The 13,489-nt window shown below is 49.0% G+C and overlaps 1 protein-coding gene across 3 annotated transcripts in view; it reads left to right on the top strand.

Annotated features, from left to right (window-relative positions):
- MICAL3 (microtubule associated monooxygenase, calponin and LIM domain containing 3) overlaps positions 1–13,489 on the top strand; it is a 177,031-nt gene that overhangs the window by 20,237 nt on the left and 143,305 nt on the right. For all 3 annotated transcript variants that reach the window (XR_013830666.1, XM_079938411.1, XM_079938412.1), the window contains exons 2-3: positions 5,509–5,693; positions 6,333–6,383. The gene's annotated coding sequence lies outside the window, so the exon portion shown is untranslated. The remainder of the gene's footprint in view (positions 1–5,508; positions 5,694–6,332; positions 6,384–13,489) is intronic.

The following is a 13,489-nucleotide window of genomic DNA, read 5'->3' as shown; positions in this document are numbered from 1 at the left end:
CTAGAGACAAGGCCCTTATCAGGTGAATAATTTGCAGAAATCTTCTCCCATTCTATGGGTTATCTCTTTTTTTTTAGCTGCGTAGGGTCTTAGTGGCGGCATGCGGGACCTTCGTTGAGGCACCCGGGGATCCTTTGTTGGGGCACAGGCTTCTCTCTAGTCGTGGCATGCGGGGTTTCTCTCTCTAGTCATGGTGCGCGGGCTCCAGGGTGTGTGGGCTCTGCAGTTTGCGGCCCGTGAGCACACCAGTTGAGGTGCGGACCCAGCCGCCGCGCAGCACGTGGGATCCTAGCTCCCCGACCAGGGATCAAACCCCTGTCCCCTGCGTCGCAAGGTGGATTCTCTACCACTGGACCACCAGGGAGGTCCCTGTGGGTTGTCTTTTCCCTTTTTTTGATGGTGTCCTGTAAAGCCCAACATTCCCTTGCCGCCCGGCCCCGCCGTTTTTCCCTGTCGGTGAGGCTTTGCATGTGTGGGATGCCACAGATGTAGAGAAGCGGGGGGGGGGGTGGGGGGGGGGGTGGGGGGGGGGCGCAGCAGCCCCTCCCCTGTGCACCTTCCCCTCCCCCTCAAGGTCACTCAACCTGAAGAAGAGTTAAGATTAAAGACCCAAGTTAGTGGGCACGGGGTCAGGGTGGAGCTCTGCCTAAAAGAATCCGGAACTGCAGCCTGGTGTGGCCACGCAGGTGAGCTCGGAGCAGCACGGCCCAGGACTGCCTGGCGCTTCAGGGGCTGGACCTGGGGCCCTGAGCAGCAGGTACTGGCTGGCGGTGCGGTCTGGAGGCTGAGCACTGAGCACAGTAGGGTGCTTCCCCTTGGGCCCGGCGGAGCCAAAGACTACACAGCCGGCGGCTCAGGTTACAGTTGCTGTGGGAACTGTGACCTTTGCATTTCCTGGCTTATGCGTGGAATTTCAGTTGCGTAATTCTACAACAGCTTGGATTTTTCCTCTTCTCACCCTCCTTCTTGGCATTTAATTTTTTATCCCAGTGAGTGAGATCTGTAGCCCTCTGCCTGTCTGTCTCCTCCTGGGGCAGACAGTCTCACTCACACTCCTTTCCAGGCCGCTCACCCAGAGTGTGCCAGGCAGGAGACCGGCCAGGGCCTGACCGGTGGGTACCTTCCTGTTGTCCCCTGCAAGGCCCTGAGGCTGGGCCAACCGGCCTGGAGAGGCTTCTGGGCTGGACTGCTGTGCGGGTGTCCAGGATGGGCCCAGCTGTCCCTTTGTGTGTATTTCTCTCAAACAGGCCTTGCTCGTTTCTCCTTGTGCACTTGAGCTTACCCTGTTCTGTGCGCCTGGAGCATCCTCCCAGGTGGCTGAGCTAAATTCTCCCGAACTTCAGTTTCCACTTGCAGTCCTACCCTCTCTGGGAAACCTGTCATCACTACTATGGCCTAAAATTACCCCCTTCCAGGGAACGACATACGACTTGAACATTTCATTTGGCATTTAATTAGATACTGTCTCAGGATATTTTTCTTGTTGGCTCAAGAACATTTGTCATTTGGGGTGGAGGGATGGTCTGTTTTTTTTTTTTTTTTTCTGTAAGATTCTTGAGGGCCAAGGTTTTAAGTCATTGCATTGCTTGTAAATTGGTCAGTGGTTTATATTTGAATGAAGCATGTGTTCTCTTGGTGTCTGCCATGAGGAAGGCATTGGGCCGAGAGCTATGAGGGACACAGGAAGAAGCAAGGTCCTTAAATCCACTTTCCTTAAGATGCCAAGCCTGGCTTTCCATGATGTGGCCTTGCCTGCCCTGCTGTCCTCTTCTTCCTCTCCCAGTGACCTTTAAACCCAGAGTTCCTGGAAGGCCCACGTCTGTTCTCACCTGATGGCCGTGCACCTGTGCCTCCTCCTGCCCCTGCAGGAAGTTCCCGCCTTCCCTCAGCTCCACCCTCCACCTCAGGCGAGACAGCACTTCGCTCCTGCCGCCTTCCTGACCACCCCAGCCAAGGGTCCCTTGTGTTATTTCCTCTTACCTTCTGCTCTTCTCTCCCCCTCAGACCTCTTCACGGTATGTAAGTATGAACTTGTTTTTCTGTTTGTGTGTTGACATTTTTGTCCTGGTGGTTGTGTCCACCACTGCATTTCCATCCAGTATAGGAGACATTTTGTTCACTTCTGTACTCAGACCCAGCATGATGCCTGGTGTTTGGTAGACTCACAATAAATGCTAAATGACTGAGTATTCTTATAGAAACAGATGTATTTTTTTTGAGAGACAAGAAAGAAATGTAAAATGACTAGCGATTTATCCTATAGATTATAGTGCTCTGGTTGGCTTGCAATAGACAGGCCTATGGAACCGGCCAGTGCCCCTCTCTTGAGATACAAATGGAAACTACTTTGATCTCAGCACAACACATGAGCTTTTTTCCTTTCCTCTTTCATCCTTCCATTTCCCTCTCTCCTTTATTCCTTTTTTGGCTTGTCTTAGAAATGATTTAAGGCAACTTGGGCCCTTGATCTGTGCTGTGGGTGAGGCAGGACTATTATTCTGTTCTGTGTAATTCTGGACGCTTATTTTGGGACCTGTGGGACACTCAGTTTTTCCTAAACTCTCAGAATCATTTTTGAGAAGCAACCTTATGCTACTGGCCAGAACAGCGAGGCGAACGGGAGCTTGGAGTCTCATCGCTCTGCCGATTCTCCTCGGGCAGATTGGTGTGGGTATGTGTGCTCTCCCTAATCTTTTAAAGTGGACTTAATATTCAGCTTTCCCGTGTGCTGGAGACTGTCTTAAATAAAGAACCTGAAGGCCCTGGTGAAGTAATGTCTCCAAAATACTTCAAACTCATCAGGGAAGAAAGAAGTGCTGTGTAAACTCAGAGTGTAATTATTAATCAGACTTTCCTTTGGTCCTCTTCTCTGCCCTGGGTTTGCCTTCCGCGGCTGCTTGGGCTCCAGAATTCGCAGACGGAAAGTCCCTGGGCCGCCTCTCCCGCCCTCCTGGCACAGGGGCCCGGACTGCACAGAAACGCTGCTCTGAGGGACTGGCCTTGGTGTGCAGAGTGGCTGTGTGACTGCGCCCCAGTTCCATGGCATCTCCAGCTGCCTTCCAGGAGAGGGGCGGCTCTCCTGCTCATTGTCGGATGGAGTTGGAGTTCTGAGTCCTTGAGGAGCAGTTTGCCGGCGTGGAGCCCACACGGGGGTCTCCATTCTCTACCCCAGGCCACACTGGTCGGAGCTTCCGTTGGGGGACAGATAAAGACCCTCTGCAATCAGAACTGTGTCCATTCACTACAGTGGCACGTTGTCTTCCTTGTTTTCAAGCTTTAGTTTTCGCCTCTGAAAAAGCATCTGATTTCTACAGTAATAACATACATACATTAAAAAAATATCCAAATTTAAAAAAAGGCCAAATTCAGAAGCAGAATTTGATCATTTTCCCTTCACTGCCTTTTCCTCCCCTCCTCTATCCCGAGAAGTCCTATCCCCTAATGCCTGTAGCATTCCTGGCATACAACAGGTGTTTTCATGGTCCTTAAATTGGGGGTGGTGAGAAGAGGTACCAAGTCCTGCTGTCTAAGCCATACAATTTATCATTGTTCACAGAAGTGTAGAATAATATTTTATTTGTTGTGTCTTCCTTGTTCCTATTTATCTTGTCCTCTATTTCAGCACCGCACCCCACTCTGAGGTAGTGCTTCCTGAACTGTGTTCCACGGACTGTTAAAAGGGGTCTGGAGAAAAGCAAAAGATGTTCTTAATAAGATGATTGAATTTTACTCAATTTTTTGGTAGGGGGGAGGATTTTATTTATAAACCTTTTAAAAACTAGTCATTTTTGCAACAGTTCATTTAGCCATGAGCCCTTTTGATTTGATTTGTGATTAATAAAATACATAATAAATTAATAAAATAATTTAAAGATGTATCTAAAATGTTGAATTCATAGTTTGGATCCTTAGGTGTTTTCTTATTTGTCGTGCCATGCTAATCTAAGTGTGCCTCATACCTCTTGCGCTCCTTTACTGATTCCTTCTGTAAATTTTAACCTAAAACTGCTTTGTGGTCAAATCTGTTTGAGGAGCGCTGCACTCAGTCTTACCTTGGCATTCCCTGTGGTATGGTCGTGGGCACCGCGGCATTATCTGCTCTCTGGGACACCGCGGGCTCACTTCACCATGGTTACTTATTTTAGCCTCACCTCAAAATCCTTATCTCCCTATGAGGCAAATAGTATTGGTCTCTGTTTTACAGCAGGGAGATGGGGCTTCAGAAGCCTGCCTTCACTGACTGAGGCCCAGTGGTGGGTGGGTCTCAGATTCAAGTCCAGATCTGTGGACTCTGGAGCCCGTGCTCTTCACACAGGAGCTCCTGGCATCTGCAGTACTTGTCTTTTGAGCAGCTGTGTCCCTTCCGGACGGTGGGTTGAGTTTGTGCCCAGGTCGCGGTCCCCTCCTCCCCCCAGCGTGCCTGCAGAGGAGGCTCCAGGCTCGGGTTTGAGCACGCGCACGCCGGTCACATTCCCCCTTCCCTCCGCCCAGCTTCATCCCACCCGTCCTCCAAGATCTCTTTCATTATAATAGTTAACTGTTTGTTGTAATTAAGTTAGCTAAGTGTTTATTGAGTTGAATCTGTTAGAACTTTGTCATCTAGTCTCTACTCGCTTCTGAACTACTATTGTCAGTAGGATTCTCTGCCAGTGATTCCCCATGCTTTGGGCAGAGTCTCTGTGTGTGTGTGTGTGTGTGTGTGTACTGCCCATCGGCCAGTCTTGTGGATCTATTGAGTAGATTCATCAAACGTCATAGCTTGAGTTAATGACATCGCGAATATATATGTTCTGCTTTTTCTGCAGTGCACGTAGATGCTGTTGTGATTAACAAAATACAAATTCATTGGAAAATGTTGAACTCATAGTAGATTTTTTTTATTGTTAGGCATTTTTTTCAATCAATAAGGTATTATAAGGAATGCCATATATCACATAATGATCAAAAAAGAAATAGTTGATGGTAAAAAGGAGTTGTAACTGAAAAAAGCTGGAAACCCCTGGCTGTACCATTCATCTCGCGGTTATGTACTTTTTTGTGGTTTTAGTTATTTTGTGTGTTGTCTTAAGTGCTTAGCTGGATCCTAAGCCCCGTGAGTGTGGGAACTTTGTCTTACACGCCCTCTGTGCCCCTTGGTGTGCTTGCACATAGTCAGTGCCCAGGAAGTGTTTTCAGATTTGGTTTAGTCCTTAGATCCTGTTTTCCCCGTTCCACTCTATTATTTTACTTTCTTGAGCTCCCTCTTGCTTTTCTTCTTTTGTCTAGTTTTTACAAGTAGTCCTCAACCTTCAGTAGTCTTCCATCACTTAATTGCAGCTGTTTGTTGTGCTCCAGCTGCACAGTCAGCAGACATTAGGCAGGGCTGTGGCCCGGTATGTTATCGTTGAATTAATTATTTATTGAGCATTTTTGCCAGGCATTGTGGAAAACGTTATAGAGATGCATTCTCTCATTTACTTCTTAGAAATACCCTGTGAGGTAGGTACTATTTTCACCTCCATTTTACAGGTGTGCCAACTAGGAATTGGACGGCTGAGCGTGTGGCAGTCAGGATCCAATCTCTGTCTGACTCCTAAGCCTGTGCTCGGAAGCCTTCTGGTGTCTCTGCCTCCTGAGATCCTGCATGGTTGTTACCCTAAGGAATTTTCCGTTGGGAAACAGAAACAATGGCAAACAATACTGCTTGGATGTGAGTAAGTATGAAATTGTTTGGAACTGCGAAGGCGCCCAGAGGCGGAGGCACTCAGGAAGGGCTGGGGGAGGCGAGGGGCTCTGAAACATGGCAGGGAGATGAGCACGAGCGGATTCAGGTGCTGGGAACCACGTGAGCCATGTCTGAGTGAGAGGGATGTGCCCTGGGGTGGGGTGGGGTGGGGTTGCCAAACTGGAGGGAGGGCTGGGTTTCTTGGGGAAAGTGGGAGATGAGATCGGGTAACTCAAGCCAGAGGGACTTGAAATCACACAGGAGACACTATGAGGGATAATAAGTCTGTAGGTTTTTGAGCAGGACATGACAGGGTAAATCCTGTTTAAGAGCCACGAAGTGGGCAGCAGATGGCAGATTCCTCATGGCATGATGGTTCTTAATTCTTCCCTGCCTGTATGCCCTTGGGACCTAGTGTCACCTCTTCTGGTCCTGGGAACAGCCATCTGTACAGAGGTCCCTTGTTGGCTGATCAAGCCGCCCTGGAGTATGGAGAAGTGAAGAGTGTAGAACTTGGAGGTCAGAGACCTGGATCCGATTCCTGACCCTGTCTGTCCCTATAGCTTACTAGCTGGACGAATTATCTGACCTTTCTTCATTCTTTTTTTCCCCCATCTGTAATTTGCAGGTAACCCTATGATGACTCACAGGGTTGTTTCAGGATGAAGATCTAGCAGATGTAAGTACAGAGGCTGTTTAATCTAATGGTTCCAGACTTCCTGGGGTTAAGTGCCAGCTATATCATTCACTGTGTGACTTTGGGCAAGTTACTTAACTTTTCTGTGTCTCCTTTTTCTTATCTATAAAATCAGCCTAAAAATTGTACCTACCTCACAAGGAGAATTAAATGAGGAAAGATAGGTCGCTGGCTCTTAAACATGCCTGGCATGTGGTAATGTGATTAATACATTGCAGCTGATATTTTTGATAGTATCATTATTACTACCGTCACAGTACTTGGTTTGGAGTAGGGACTTTCTTTGAGGCAGGAGACCAAAAAATAAAGCCTCCCAACTATATGGTAAGAAACTACCTCTGATCGCTATGTGGAAATGATGTGACTTCAGAGCTTCTCTTAAGCACTGAAATTATAACCATCTTGTGCCAATTTCAGGATCTTTTAGAGATCCCAGGTATTACTGAAATGCTTTAAAAAGTCAGCCATTGTTTTCTTTTCTTTTCTTTTTTTTGTGGGGGGAGAGGGAAGGATTTATTACTTGCAGCAAGTAAGGAGAATACTGGAGATCTTTCCCAAAGCAGCGTCTCAGTCATTGTTTTTTTTTTTTTTTTTAAATAAATTTATTTATTTATATCTTTTATTTTTGGCTGTGTTGGGTCTTCGTTGCTGTGTGTGGGCTTTCGCTAGTTGCGGCGAGCAGGGGCTGCTCTTTGTTGTGATGTGTGGGCTTCTCATTGCGGTAGTCTCTCTTGTTGAGGAGCGTGGGCTCTAGGTGCGTGGTCTTCAGTAGTTGTGGCTTGTGAGCTCAGTAGTTCTGGCTCACGGGCTCTAGAGCACAGGCTCAGTAGTTGTGGCACACAGGCTTAGTTGCTCTGCGGCATGTGGGATCCTTCCGGACCAGGGCTCGAACCTGTGTCCCTTGCATTGGCAGGGCAGATTCTGAGGACACCAGGGAAGTCCTCAGTCATTGTTTTTTGATATAGGACTCTTGCGGTTGCAACACTTCTTAGGCACAGAAATACTCCCCTTCTCTTTTTTTTTTTTTTTTTTTGAATATTTATTTATTTATTTAGGCTCCTCTGGGTCTTATTTGCGGTACATGGGATCTTCGTTGCAGCATGTGGGATTCTTAGCTGCCGCATGCAGAGTCTTGGTTGCGGCATTTGGGATCCAGTTGCCGGTCCAGGGGTGGAACCCAGGCCCCCTGCATTGGGAGCACGGAGTCTTACCCACTGGACCACTAGGGAAGGGAAGTCCCTCCCCTTCTCTTTTAAACAAAGAGGGAGGGAGGGAAAGGAGAGAGGAGAAGTCTGGATTTCCTCTGGCCGCACAGTTGCCTCTGTCCGAGGACTTGCTACTGCAGGGCAGGGCAGGAGGCACCTGCCTGTACGGGCAAGGTCAGCTCTGCTGGATCTGCCCTGGGTGTGGGCAGTGCAGAGGCCCCACAGTGAGCTCTGCGCCTGCTTTGTGCCCCTTCAGGTGGGACCTTTCTGTTCAGGACTGTTTCCCTTCCCCTCGACCCAGACCTCAACCAGCCATGTTTAGCTTTATAGCAGGACAGTCACACTCAGCAGCCTTCTGGCTGCTTTGAAAAGCCCTCAAGCCCTGTTCTTGAACCAGCAGTTGTGTCTTGAGTCTTGAATTTATCTGTGTGGAGCAATTCTTTCCTTTTATTTTTTTTTTTTTAAACAAAACTCAAATTGTTGGACCTTGTCCTTTGTAGATGAAGTGAGAGTTGCTTTCTGAGGACTGGTTCATACCAGAAACCAGCTGCTTTTAAGTTGCTGCGGATCTTTAAAGGGACAGTTGATTTGTGGATCCAATTCCCTGGCCACACAACCTGGGTGTCTGTAGGATTCTGGTGTAGGCTGTGACAGTGTTGAGGTGGGTGACAGCTGGCAGAGGTGTGAGTCTGGTTTTAAGACTTTCATCTCAGGCAGGGTCAAAGTCTTGTGGAGCTAATCCCTTTGACTCCCCTGCCCCCCGTTACGGTTGGTAATAAGTATGGACATGTGCCACGTGCAGAGATGGTGGACAAAACCCAGATGCGCGCCTTAGCCCCGTGGGCAGATGCTCAAACAGAAGCAGCCTCGTTGGAGGGCAGTGGTGTCTTACCTGGAGCAGTAGCCTCCATTAGCAGTTCCTCTGTGACTCGCCAGGAGACTGGGCTTGTGCACATTTGGCCTCACCTTGCAAGGTCAAAGTGCATCAGAAGGATGTGCAGGAGGACAGCTGGTCGGAGCAGGCAGAGTGATACAGCAGACGGGGCTTGCTCCAGCTTTGCCCTCCTTGGTTCTCGCACTGGGGCTGAGGAGGAGAGGCGGGTTTTGGGTAATGACTGGCTCCGCCTTCATCCTTGTGAGGACACGGGATTCCAGCTCACTAGTGTACTGCTTTGAATATACTCCACTTACAATGTCCTGTGGCTTGGGCTTAGGAAACCAACCTGCCTTTGCCTTGGGGACGCATAGAAGGGTGTCTCTGTGAGCACCTTGGTCGTCATTGCCATTGCACTGAAGAGTCTGAGGGGCTCAGAATTGCCCTTTGTTCTAAATGCAGCGGAGAGGGGCCACATCCTTAAATACAGCCCTAGGTACCTGACCCTCAGCTGGCTGCTCAGTTGTCTGAAGCCAGGAGCATCTTCCCTGGGAGGCTGATGCTCAGTCTGTGGCATTTTGGAGTGTGGGTTAGGGTGGGAGATGGCAGAAGAAGCTTTCATGGCTCCCAGTGCATGTGGCCGTGTCTTCAGCAGAGCCTGTGTGCCAGGTTTGTCGTGACCCCTGGGGCTTATCGGGCACTTAAGAGGGTGAGAGAGGGCTCAGAAGAGTGAAAAGCCTTCCTCAGTGCCCGGGGGGTCAGAGGTACTTCGAGCCCCTGCCCGTTGTCATCACCTCCTTAGGCTCCCGCAGAAGGAAGGTGTGCTTGGCCGTGGCAGGGTAAGGAATGGCGATGTAGGCCCGTTGCGTGTTAACAACGGTCTTGCTTTACTGCTTGGGAGATAGTTAGGAATTTTCAGATCTTTTCATCCATATTTATGTAAAACACAGGGAAGCAAAATAATTCCGTGAAGGACTAAAGATGGCTGTCATTTCATCTCACGTGTGTGTGTCCCTGACAGAGTCTTCCTTTAAGCATTCTGTGTCTAGGAAAGTTGTAGATAAAGTTAAGCCACTGATTGGGATATAAAGTATTTATTAGCCTTTCCACCCTTGAACAGAATGCAGGTAATAAATAAAGTCAGCAGTTGGTTTGTATACCCTCTATAGCTAATCTGCTTTGTTATTTCTTTCTTCAAAATATCTTTGGAAATCGCTTATCTTCTATGTCTAAAACTACACCTGCCATAATCGGTGCTCAGTATTGTAAGGACTTTCCCTTTTTAGATTACGGTTCCCATTGCTATAGTTCTAGTCTCTTCCCCCTTCATTTTATGCCCAAGTGACTGTCCAGGCCTCCTGGACATTGCCTGGCTGCAGTTCCATTCTCCTTGGTACCACCCTCCTGGCTGTGGCCAAGCCATCCTGCTGCGAAGCTTGGGCTGCTGCCTGCAAGGCCCCCATCAGCTGTTATACCTGGCTCTGAAAGCCCACAGGCAGTTGTCACCACGCTCCCAGTCCCCTGTGTGCGCTCTGCTGAGTGCTGCCTCTGGCCTTGTGTGTGCCTCCTCTGTCTCTTCTCTGCTCCCCCGAATCCTAACCATCCTTCCTCCGATAGCCTGGCCACGCAGTATAGGAAGCATTTGCTTGTTTGCTCTCGTGCCTGCGGTACTTTCTTCCTTAATTGGATTGTACGCTTCTTGAGGGTGGGAATGCTGTCTTGTCTGCATGTCTCTTCCAAGGGTCATTGTATGTCGGCCACTTTGTGAGCAGTCAGCAAACACTTGATTGACACGCTTACCATGATCTTACAGTCATTGGCCTAGAAAATAATCAGTAAGAAGCACTTCCCTACCGTTGCCCCATTTTGAATTCTTTTTTCTGTATGTCTTATTGTCTGTCTCAGGCTGAATGTTCAGGACAAGGTTGTATGGATTTGGCTAGGAAAAGAAACCCCAAACAGTATATTTTTAAAGGTGAATCTCATGGAAATGCCAAGTACCCTTTTGCTCTTTGGAAAGTGGGGTGGAAGAGGAGAGGAGTAGGTCTAGATGGGTGATTTGGTGATGGTGGTGATGGCACGTGTGGGTGGGGATGGAGGCCTTCCCTTGAACAGGAGATGCTCTTGAATGGCCGAGGACAGGCACAGCCTGAGGGGGGATTTGGGGTGCAGACCCTCCAGCGGCTGCTCTCTTGTTTTCCCCTTCTTGTCTCCATTCTCCCACCTCCACCCCCAAGTCTGGGCCGCCTCCTCTGTGTTGGAGGTGATACTGCCTCCTTAAGTGGCACAAAGTGTGGGGAAGAGACTCTAGCAGTTGCGGAGTGTGCTAAGGATGTAGACCTTCTCTTTATCAGGAGCTCCACTGAGCTGTTCTGGACCTGTTCGTGGTTGATAAAGGAGCAGATTCTGTGGGTGTGAGACCATGTGCCCATCTACTTAGCAAAGGGTCACGGGGCCAAGAGTATAGGAAGCAAAGTGGGGGTGGGGTGAGAGGCTGGATCCAGGGTCAGCTCTCGAGCGTGGGGGAGGGCCTCTGCCAGGGGACCAGCTTTGCCAGGTGTGACGCTCCTGCACAGCGAGATGGCCAAGGGGTTACTTCGTCTGTGCGTGGGCCACCAGTGGGACCCAGCAGGAAGGAGGTTTATGTATTTGTTCTTTATTTATCTTTTCAGCTCCTTGGGCTCTCTTATTCTCATACCTCATATTTTATCCATTAGCAAATTCTGTGAACTCCACTTTTGTATTTTGATCCGGAATCCGACCACAACCTACAGTGGTACCGCTTTAGCCAAGTCACAGTCATCCATCCCCTGGATTTTTGCAGTAACCACCAAACCGGTTTCCCTGCTTCCACCCTTGCACCACTAGATGTATTGTCAGCAGCCAGTGGTCCTCACAGTGGCCTGCAAGGTCCCACACAGTCTGTTGTCCCCTGGCGGCACTATCCCACCTCCAGTCTTGCGTGCTCTTCCCTTGCAGGTGATCCCAGACCAGTCTGGGTGACAGCAGCCACCCTCCCCAGCCAGCACCTCCCGTTCTTCTCCCACACTGCGTTTTTCCTCCACAGCACGTGTTTCCCTCTAATATGTGGGTGTTTGCTTGCATGCTGTCTCCCCCACTAGAGTGAAAGCTCCTTGAGAACAGGAATGTTTGTCTTATTCACTCTGATCCCCAGTGCTAGGCACGTGGGGAGTGAACAGCATATACTTGTTGGCTTCATTCTCATCCATTTATTCTGCATCCATTATGTTCTAGGAACCAGGCTCTGGGGCCTACAGTGTGCAGACACACACACACTGAATAAGACATGCATCCCCCCGCCCCGCACAGTGGGCTCACTGCCTAGTGAGAAGCAAATGATGAAGTAACGACAGACAGCGTAGTGGAAAGGCAGGGAAGGAGGGCCGATAAGCCTCTGTAGGAGTAAGGATGGAACTGACCATGCTGCACAGGGTAGGGCGGGGGTGCCGCGAGCTGCCTGGACCATCTCCACCCTGGACATGAGGACCACTTACCTAGAGCCGGTCTGCTGCTGTTTGTGCACATCTGCGTTTCATCTTTTCCTGTGAGGCTCAGAGAGGATTGCCAGCTGCCTTTTGCTAATCAGTCAACAATTAGTAAATGCTCTTTTGCATACAAAGTATGCTTCTAGACACCAGAATACTAGTGGATCTTGAAAGCAGGGAAGGTGTCCTGAGTTTTTTCATTTTCATGTCAAATGAGTCCATTTCCTGTAAACTTTCCTTATAAGGTCTGTCTTACATGAAGTTAGTTTTCTTTTTTTCTATACTCTTTCCAGGGTTTTTCCTCCCTTTATTGATTTATGTTTGTTTTTCTGTTCTAGAAGGATTCTGTCCCTACCGGGAGGAATTTATTTCTTTAACCTACCTAATACTTGACTTGCAAAAACCATCCGGCCCTCTCCTCCCTTCTCCAAAGGGTAGGCAGTCATTGTATATCACACATGGTACAAAATGGGCCCTAAGGCCAGGACTGCCACCACCTAAGCCCCCTTCTCATGGTCCCTTCTGGCCCTGCTGGTCGCAGCATGTTGGTGGTATGGTCCTCTCCACGGATGGACAGTTTAACTTGACGTTGGCTTTGGGGCAGAGGAGTGCATCTGCTCCAGCTTTAACAGGAGAAGAGGGTGAGGTTGGGCCAGCAGGGGAGGCACCTTTGCAGGGAGGACACTTTCCTTCTTCTATAACTGCCTCTAGCCCTTGTTGTCTCTGACTGTTAAGCGTTTGCATTTGGGGGAACATAACACCACGTGGACTGAGCACCTAACCCGAGTAAGGGTTTGTGCTAGTTGGTGAGTTAATGGACAGAAGGGTTAGAGGTTTGCTGGCTCTGCGTTGGCGGGGCTTTTCTGCAGGAGGTGGTAGTAGGTGAGCTGGCCTAAAAGTGTTAGAAGTTGAGGGTCATGGGGTTTGCATAATTTTAATTGGTGATGAAAATCTGTACGTGAATATCACCCAAGAGGTCAAATCATGCCACCTCCCTGGGTTGGTTTATCCTGAGAGTTCAGTTATGGGTAACGTGGAATATTTAGTTGCTTGGGGATGAACCTTCCTTCCTCTTAACTCCGAGCAAAGCTCTGCTCTTTTTTAGTAGCAGGGCTTACCACTTAGGAAAGTCCAGCCAAAGCCGTTCTGTGTAAGCGGCCCCGTTGGAGTCTGTCCTGTTCTCCATGCAAGACTGTGCACAGTTCTGTCTCCTTCAGAGCTTCCCTTAGTAAATAAAGGTTAGTGTATCCGTTAGGGTTGGTTTTAAAACTGCTGGGAATTGCAAAATATGGCTTAAACATGAAAGAAGTTTTTCTCCATTATGTAAAGAGGCCTAGAGGTGGGAGGCTCAGCCAGTAGCCATTTCCATGGTCATCAGGACGTTGCCTCCTTCTGTCTAAAAAGATAGAAGTTCTGGCCCTATTAGCTGCAGCATGTGGTCCACTCCATGGGTTGACAGGTGAGAGTTTAACTGACCTAACTCCACTGCCCTGGCACATGATT

This window comes from Stenella coeruleoalba, assembly GCF_951394435.1.
Source record: "Stenella coeruleoalba genome assembly, chromosome: 11".
Taxonomy (NCBI): Eukaryota; Metazoa; Chordata; class Mammalia; order Artiodactyla; family Delphinidae; genus Stenella; species Stenella coeruleoalba.
This window is presented reverse-complemented; position numbering and strand designations above follow the sequence as displayed.